Here is a 9,216-nt window from a genome sequence, read left to right on the forward strand (position 1 = left end):
CCTAATAATCTAAAAGGCCCAAATACCAACAACCATCCAAGGACCAACCCATGGCCCAATTTTCCAAGTTGGGACCCATTGTAGGCCTTCTCAAAATAATTATCAACCCAAAACCTGATGGCCCAATAGGCCCTAAGTTAACTAAGACTAAAAGAAACAACTCGGCCCATACCAAAAGAATCCAAGTCCAAAAATCCCAATTCCCATCTGATCCGACGTATGCACGGCATACATGGCTTGTACGCACGATATACGTCGCAGGTCCAAAACAGACATCATCGCCGGAACGCACAACGTTCCGTAGTGATACGTACGACGTTCCCGACGACCACCCAAAAATCATTTCAATGACTTAATCCTTAAGCCAAACGTCCAAAACCTCATAATAGCTAAATACAAGTGACTTGATCCATAAAGTCGAAGGCTTTAAGCCTTTGCATGGCTTAGTGAAGCCCAACAACAAAGATTAGCCCCAAAGGTCAAAATCTCCCCAAAATGTCTTAAAAGCTTCTTAATACCTTAAGACCTCAACCCAAACTTACAGATCTGATTTCAAGAGACTTCTTAAGTAATAAAGTTTCTAACTTTATGACTTAGCATAACTCAATGGGACCCAAATCAAAACCCTAAGTCCCAAACTTCATCAAATGACTACCAAATCATGCATGGAAGGTTTATACCCATCAAGATCTGAACTTTATGACTCCATACCTCAACAAGGACCAAATATGAAGATCAAAGGTTATGTAGTAACTTCTACTCACAAGAACCACCTCGAAGGGACCAAAACCATAACAAAATACCACTTAGCTAGATCTATATGAAAGATTTGTCAAGGTTGAGACTTTATACCTCTAGAAGATAGATCTGGGTGCACAAAGCCTGGATCCAAAAGCTCCAAGTTAAGAAATGACTCTTCAAGAAGTTCCTTATTTTTCCTCAAGCACCAAAAACACACATAAATCACTTTGAAACTCAAGAATCACTCAAATGGAGGATAGGGTTTCATTCTTAAGGTTAGAGAGGATGGAGGCCGAAGGAAATGAGGGTTGGAGGTGAGTTAAGGTCTTTAAATAGGGTCCAAGACCCCAAATTCGGGTTTTAACCTGGCCTGACGAACGCAGTGCGTTCCCTTGCGGAACATAGGGCGTTCCCAAATGCACTTGCGTCCGAATTCCCGTGTATGCCATGGGTACCTCCCTTGTACGCCATGCGTTCCCGTTTTGGCCCAACACCCCTATAACTTCAAATGGTCATAACTTTTGCATCCCTTATCTGTTTTCGACATTCTTTATATCCACGAAAGGGTAATGAGAAGCCTTACGCTTCTATAAACTTTATTTAGTCTGAAAACCAACCGAAATTAAATCCAAAATTCATAAAAGGCCCGAAACCAACGCCTTTATTGATACCCTTGGGCTCCAAAACACAAGCCGAATACCCAGATCATCCAAACTACATCATCCATCTCCAAATGAGCCCAAAATCAATTCTTCAAGGGTACTAAGTTTTCTAATACCCACTCCTTGATCACCACCCCGCAATGGGAAACGATTCAAAACAGGGCGTTACACTTCTTCCTCTGCATCACATGATCTCAAGTGTATTTGAACTTTGTTCATTTAGTGACATGCTTCACTGATAACTAAAACCCAATTTCACAACTAAAATACAGAAAATTGAAAAACTAAAAGAAGAAAAAGAAAATAAAAGGAAAGGAGAAGACTTGGGTGGTAGAATGTGGCGAAGATGATCATGTATCTTGGTGGTTTAAGGGGGAAACGACAATGGCAGATGTGATTTACATGTGAATTACATGTAATCCACAAATGAATTAGATGTGATTTACATGTAAATCACAAGTGTATTACATGTAAATGTATATGTGAATTACATGTGATTTATATGTGAATTACATGTGATACACATGTAAATCACAAGTGTATTGCATGTGAATTACATGTGATTTACATGTAATTCACAAATGAATTATATGTGATTTACATGTGAATCACATGTCATTAAGATATGTGTAACGTCCCAAAATTCAAGACCAAAAATTTCTTTTTAATAAAGCATTACTTTAAGCAAAGACATCATTCCAAAACATAATCTGAGTATAAGTTTTCAAAACACATGTTTATTATCAGAGTAAACATTCCCAGACTGACTAATCTATGGTGTGTGCCATGCGATCACCCCGAGCTCCTCCCTCTGCTACCGGAAGTACCTGAAAACAAAACTGAAAACCGTAAGCACGAAGCTTGGTGAGTTCCCCACCTTACCACATACCATGCAAAACCACATACTGCACATACTGGGCCACGCCTGCTATCCTGGGCCTCGCCCCCTACCTCGGGCCTCGCCCGCTACAACGGCCCCGCCTGGCTTCGAGCCCCGCTCGGATACAGATCTGTTTCACTTAGGCCTTTCCTGTCATAGGGCCTCGCCCACTAACATATAATAACACATAAACATATCACATAACATCACATAAGCTAAACATATACTAACAACTCTTGCTCTAAGGCCTCGCCTATCTCTGGGCCCCACCCGTGTACTGCTACTATTGAGTCATGGAACCTCGTCCATACTCTTGCTGATAGTGAGATACGGGCCCAGCCCACCCTCACTCCTTTCCTAACTTGGGCCTCGCCCCTGGACTGCTGCTACTGAGATGTGGAACACCATCCACACTCTGCTATTGGTGAGATACGGGACCTCGCCCACCCTCACCTCCCTACCAGGCACATACAAGTATCACACAGACAACAAGTATAAACTATCGCATAAACCATTCCTTGGGCACCCGCCCTCTATCATTGGACCTCGTCCGAATATCATACTAGCAAACTGTGCCTAGGGCTAACCCCCCGAGTCTTCTACTCCTAACTACATGGGCCGGCATTGTGGCCGTAGACCCATTCATACAAAGGGAAACTCACCTGCACTGGCTGAACTTGCTGATGATCCCACTACCTGCTGCCCGACCACTCACTGAACTCCTGCTCTACTGGCTCCCCAAGCTATCAATATCAATGCAATACTTAGTCTAACTGACCCCCGATAGCTAACCAAGTCAATTCTGGTCTAAGCCAAAGTCCTGGTCAAATTCAACCTTTCCAGGTCAACCCTACTCGACGAGTCCACTTACCGACTCGCCGAGTTCATAAACTCGGGGTCCTTCCATTTGCGACATGACTCGCCGAGTCAGTCCATGACTCGCCGAGCCCAACGATTACCGAGTCCTGACCTGTCCAACTCGCTGAGTCTCTAACCGACTCACTGATTCGAGTCTCAACTCAAAGGTTTTGGGGTTTCGCGACCTGACTCGCCGAGTCCAAGAACAGACTCGCCGAGTACAAGACAATCTTCATCCAACTCGCTGAGTTGTTCATCCAACTCGTCGAGTTCATGCCCAACTTCATCCGACTCAACGAGTTGTTTATCCCACTCGTCGAGTTCCTCCTCATCTTCACGGTACTCGCCGAGTCCACTCAAAGGACTCGCCGAGTCCATTCAGATCTCCAAACATGCAGAGGGCTTTTGAGTCATGCAGGGACTCCAAACCATAGATCCATACATCCAAAGCTCAATCCCTATGTAAAGTTGCAAACTTTACGTATAACTAAAGAGATCTAGGCTCAAAACATATTAGGGTTTGGTTTAAGGACAAAAGGGCTTCACCAACTACTCATCTCCTGATGCTTTATGACATATTGGACCATCCCAACAATAGATCTGAAGTGGCAACAACACATCTAAGCCCCTAACCCGATTTGGGTCTCAAACAACCATAAAACCCCCAAATCTCATGACAAAATAGGTCTAGATGCAAAGAAGGGAAAATGGCAGCTTAATACCTCCAAGATGAACACAAACTGAAGTAGATCTCGAGCACACACCTCTCCTTTGAAGCAGCCTTCTTGATCTCTCCAAGATGGAAGCTCACATGAAAATAGGGTTTACAGGTCCTCTGGAATGATATGGGGGCTGAGGGAGGGACATAACACCCTTTATATAGGATACATGTGAATTACATTTGATTTACATGTAATTCACAAATGAATTATATGTGATTTACATGTGAATCACATGTAATTCACATATGAATCACATGTGATTCACATATAAATCACAAGTGTATTACATGTGAATTCATATGTAAATTACATGTGATTTCTATGTAATTCACATGTAAATCATGAGTAAATCACATGTACTACATCTTTGTCAAGAACAGGTTCCTAGAAATTGAAAGTGTAGTTTGGCCTGAACTGGAGACAACTGATATATCTTCTAATTCAGGTATAAATCACATGAATTTTTAATGAATCAACTATGAATAACATAGGATTTATATATGATTCATATATTATTCATATGTGATTTTAATATGAATATCAATTAAGAATATTTTAATACCATACGTTTATTATTAAAAAAATTATGAATCGTTACCTGCTAAAAAATTTATCTCGCTTTGCAGATCTTCAATTATTCTTCCTGAATCCATTAAATTGCTGAAAAAAAATCTCAATTTACATTCAATAAAACAATGTATTAGAAATCCGAATGCTACTGTACTTAAATATACAAATAAAACGTAAAATATTCGGTAATCTGTTTTTCCTTCATTGATATAATTGTAATGAATGAATCGCATGAATTTAAGATAACATGATAAAATCAAAAGAAATCAATGACGAATCGTATGAATTTTACTTTGTAATCAATCTCGAATTTGCGTTAACAACGACAACTATTCGATCGATGTAGATTTGTTATGATTTCGTCGTTGATTTTGATAATTTTGAAGGTTAGAAGATGATATTTTGGAAAGAAAAACGTACAAATGTAATATTCAAATAAAACGTAAAAGACAATCTTACCCTTATGATCTTAAATCCAATCCAACGGTCCACTTTTAGTTCTCGGGTTCTCGGGAAACTATGATAATCTACACCATTTGGAAATGGATGGCTATGTAACACACTTAGTTATCACTAGAAAATTACTTGAGATTTAGAGTACTACGCTAGTATTTTTAGATACATTCAATTAGGCCCAGATGTGTATTTATCATTCACCTTTCATTTTTTTTTTCTAGTTGTAGCGAAGAAAATAAAAGAGGAGAAAAGAAAGTAAGGACATAAAAGAAAAGAAAGAAAGGAAAAAAAATTTGTCTTTGGTGTTTCCGAGTTGGAAAGAAGTGGAAGGAAAATTAATTGTGTTAAGTTATGGAAAAACAATTTTCATTTTCCATTTTTCGTTTTCCATTTTCAGTTTTTGTTTTCTGTTTTCTGTTTTCAGTTTTCATTGGAAAATTTAGAAAACGTGTCTAGTTAAAACTTATTCATTTTTCATTTTCAGTTTAAAAAAATTACAAAACGTGTTTAGATGTGTATTTTTCTCTTCGTTTTCATTTTTAGAAAATATCAGTGGTGGTAGGATGGAGGTGGGGGCGGCGACGACCGGCAGTGGTGGTGTCGATGATGGCGACAGTGGTCGTGGTGGCTGCGATGGTGGTGATGACAGGCGACGGTTGGGGTAATGCTGGTGGTAATGGTGATCGTAGGTCGGTGATTGTGGTAGTGGTGTTGGGTGGGTGGGTGTGTCTGTGTGTTTTTGTAGGGGTGGGGGTGTGGGGTGTGTGTGCGTGGTGGGTGTAGGTGGGGGTCGGTGTAGGTATGTGTGTGTGTGGGGGGGGGGGGGGTGGGTGGGTGTGGGTGGTGGTAGTGGTGACAATGATGATAATGGTAGGTCAGTGATTATGGTAGTGGTGTTGGGTGGGTGGGTGTGTTTGTGGGGGTATGGGTAGGTGTTGGTTTGTGTGTGTGTGTGGGGGGGGGGGGGGGTAGGGGTGGGGATCTGTGTGTGTATGTTTGTGGGTGTGTGGGCAGATAAGGGTGTGGTGGGTTGGTGGTGTTTGTATTTTAGAAATTTTTTGGAAAAATGTGGATGTGAATGGGTGGGTGGGTGGGGATAGGTAGAGGTGGATGGAGGTGAGAGTGGGTGTGTGTTTGTATCAATGTTCTAAATATCGTAAGGCGCGACTTGGCGGTAAGGTAAAAATTAAGCCTTGCCAAGCCTTGGCGAGCCATGACGTTTTTCAAGGCGTGACTATATTATATACATTAAAAAATATAAATCATATAACTATTGAATATTATAATATATATGAAGTTTTTAGAAGTGTTATATTGATATCTAATAGAAAAAAAGTTTTAAAAACTCATTTATTTTAGGACAGATAAAAAAAAAACAAAAAAAAAACAAAAAAAACTCGCGTCATAACACGATAAAACGTGCCTTGACACGTTATTTGGGCACCACGCCTAACGAACCCGCCTTGGACGTTTTCGTAACGGCTACACCACGCCTCGCGCCATGGCACGCCTTAAGGCACGCCATGGTGCGCTTTTTAGAACCATGGTTTATATTTTATAAAAATTTTGGAATTAAAAAATTGTGGAAAACAATGATTATCAGTTTTACAAAAATTTCCAGCTTTTTTTGTAATTTTAGAAAAACGCAAAAAATTTCATTTTTCGTGAAAAATTTAGAAAAGAGACGAACTAAACGCGTTTTCAAAATTCTCATTTTTCTAGGAAAATTTTCCGGAAGACGACACATTTTTCCGCAACTAAATGCACCCTAAACATTTTGTTTTTTTTTTTTTTTTCTCAAAATCGTTCAATTAAGTGGTAAACAAATAGCCCCTAAGCATAAAAATATATTGACCATTTAATATATATTAAATGGTCAATAAAAATAAACAAATAACTATGTGCTTCAATTATTTTAAGCGGTAATAAAAAAACAAATAGTAATAAACTATAAAAATAGTTTGCATTGAAGATGCGTAATTTCAAGAATTAGCGACACATCGGAGAGTCGGTGACCATGAAAATCCGTTGCTGGTAAAAAATAATAACGACAAATTAGTAAGCAAAAACAGATAGTTGATAATCCACTTCTATTCTATAAAAGTTTCCTTTTGCTGAAGGTTAAGAACATGTCCATCAATAATCTGTGTTAAACTATTTTTCTACAACTATGTCTTATCAAACAAATATGTTTTAGGCATTATATTACCAACATTAATTAATTTGGATAATGCTTTTCAGCTACTCTTATTTCTTGATGAAAATGAAATGTTACTTTAAATTTGATTTTAATGTATTTGTAGCACATAAAAATTGGTTTACGAATAGAATAGTTTTAGTAGTAAATGCTTGAAATGAGAGATTCTTCTCAATGTGTTTTAGCTGTGTCTGTCAAACAATTATATACCATTATTTATATTTGGACCTTAAACTTCAAAACGTAAAAGTTACTCCACAAACTATATGTTTCTTCCATTATAATATTCAGTCGGCGAATCTGTGTGTTTTGAAATGAATACAAAAATCTTTATGCTGATAATAATAAAAAAATATTACTAGTAGTGTTTTTGTTTTATGAGGACACTTCAACAGTTCAACTGTCATCAAGCAATTTTTTATTTTTGAGACGTTTAATGAAAATGAGAACATTTCTATGGGAAAATAAAATCAAAATGTTTCTTGTATAATACAAGTTGATGAGCGTGATATATGATATTATTAATTATTACTAGATTATATTGAATTAAAGAATTAGGAATTTTATATAAATTACATGTCAAATATAAATATCAAGTTAAATTGAACATCACATTTTTACAATTTTGTTCATTCTTGATATTTTCATTTTTCTTCAACAATACAAAAAACATTATGTTTTTTTTTTTCCGATTTTGACAGTCATTTCCAAATATTGTATTAAAGACACTATTTTTTCAAAAGTTTTTTGACATAACATGACACACCGGAATCTGGATACCGTTAGAGGGTTCTAGTGAAATGGTCAAAATTGAAAAAAAAGGAAAAAAAAAAAAGAAAATATGATATTTGATTTAAAACAAAAAGACAAATCAATGTCAAAGTAAAAAATTAAAATATAACGTCTTTTATGTCAATTGTCATGATATTTATATAATGTTTTACTATTAGTGGATATGTATTTTTATGTCTAATATTTTCTATCATCCTCGTGGCTCAACCTTCTCTAGCGACGTCTCCGAAAAAGATGCCATAAAAAGCCCTTCAGACTCACAAACATCTAAACCTGTGTTCCTATTTAGCTTGACATTGACGAGTTAAATAATGATGCTTGGATTGAACTCTTTGAGACATGTTGCATGAGCTTTGGCGCCCTTGCCAATCCCACACTTGAATGGCAAAACCTCGGCTTTCTCGTCAAACTTTGGATTTATGGTACTCAAACATCGGTTTGAAGAACGTTTACAATTATATATGTTGGGGTTTCATTCTCTCCATTAAAACTATTTTGGGTAGTAAACCAAAGATCTATATATTTTATACTTACAAGACACTAAAGACGATATTAGCAAATCGTAAGTGGACATACACTACTAGAAAAAAGGGTGTTTTCTTACGGATAATAGCTACGGAAAATTTCCGTAGCTAATTAGCTACGGAATGGCTACGGATTAGCTACAGAATGGTACACCCTAATTTAGTAACGGAATAGCTACGAAATAACTACGGACGCAATTCCGTAGCTATTCCGTAGCTAATTAGCTACGGAATAGCTACGGAATCACTACGGATGCAACTCCGTAGCCATTCTGTAGCTAATTAGCTTCGGAATAGTTACAGAATAGTTACAGATGATAACTCGTAGCTATTCCGTAGCTAATTAGCTACAAAATGGCTACGGAATAGCTACGGATATAATATTAAACCATTAAATGAATAAAGGATCTCGAAGGTGCAAACGACTGTATCAACACTATTAATGACTATAAGTTGTTGAAAATAAAGATAATCGTGTATAATAGAGGTGGGAAAAAAACGAAGAGAAAAAAACAATGTTTAATGCCCGAAAAATCAAAAATAACAAAAATCCGTAGCAACTCCGTAGCTAATTAGCTACGGATTAGCTACGGATTTTTTTTATTTTCTATTTTTCGGGCATCAAATGTCGTTTTTTTTCGCTTCGTTTTTTTTACACCTCTACTATACATGATTATCTATACTTTCACCAACTTATAGATATTAATATCATTCATAAAGTCGTGTGCACCTTTAGGATCAAGTATTCGTTTCACAGTTTTAACAATGTAATTACTATACTTTTCACCAAATTGAGATGAATTTATTTTTGTAT

The sequence above is a fragment of the Lactuca sativa genome, chromosome 4, assembly GCF_002870075.4.
Source record: "Lactuca sativa cultivar Salinas chromosome 4, Lsat_Salinas_v11, whole genome shotgun sequence".
Classification (NCBI taxonomy): domain Eukaryota; kingdom Viridiplantae; phylum Streptophyta; class Magnoliopsida; order Asterales; family Asteraceae; genus Lactuca; species Lactuca sativa.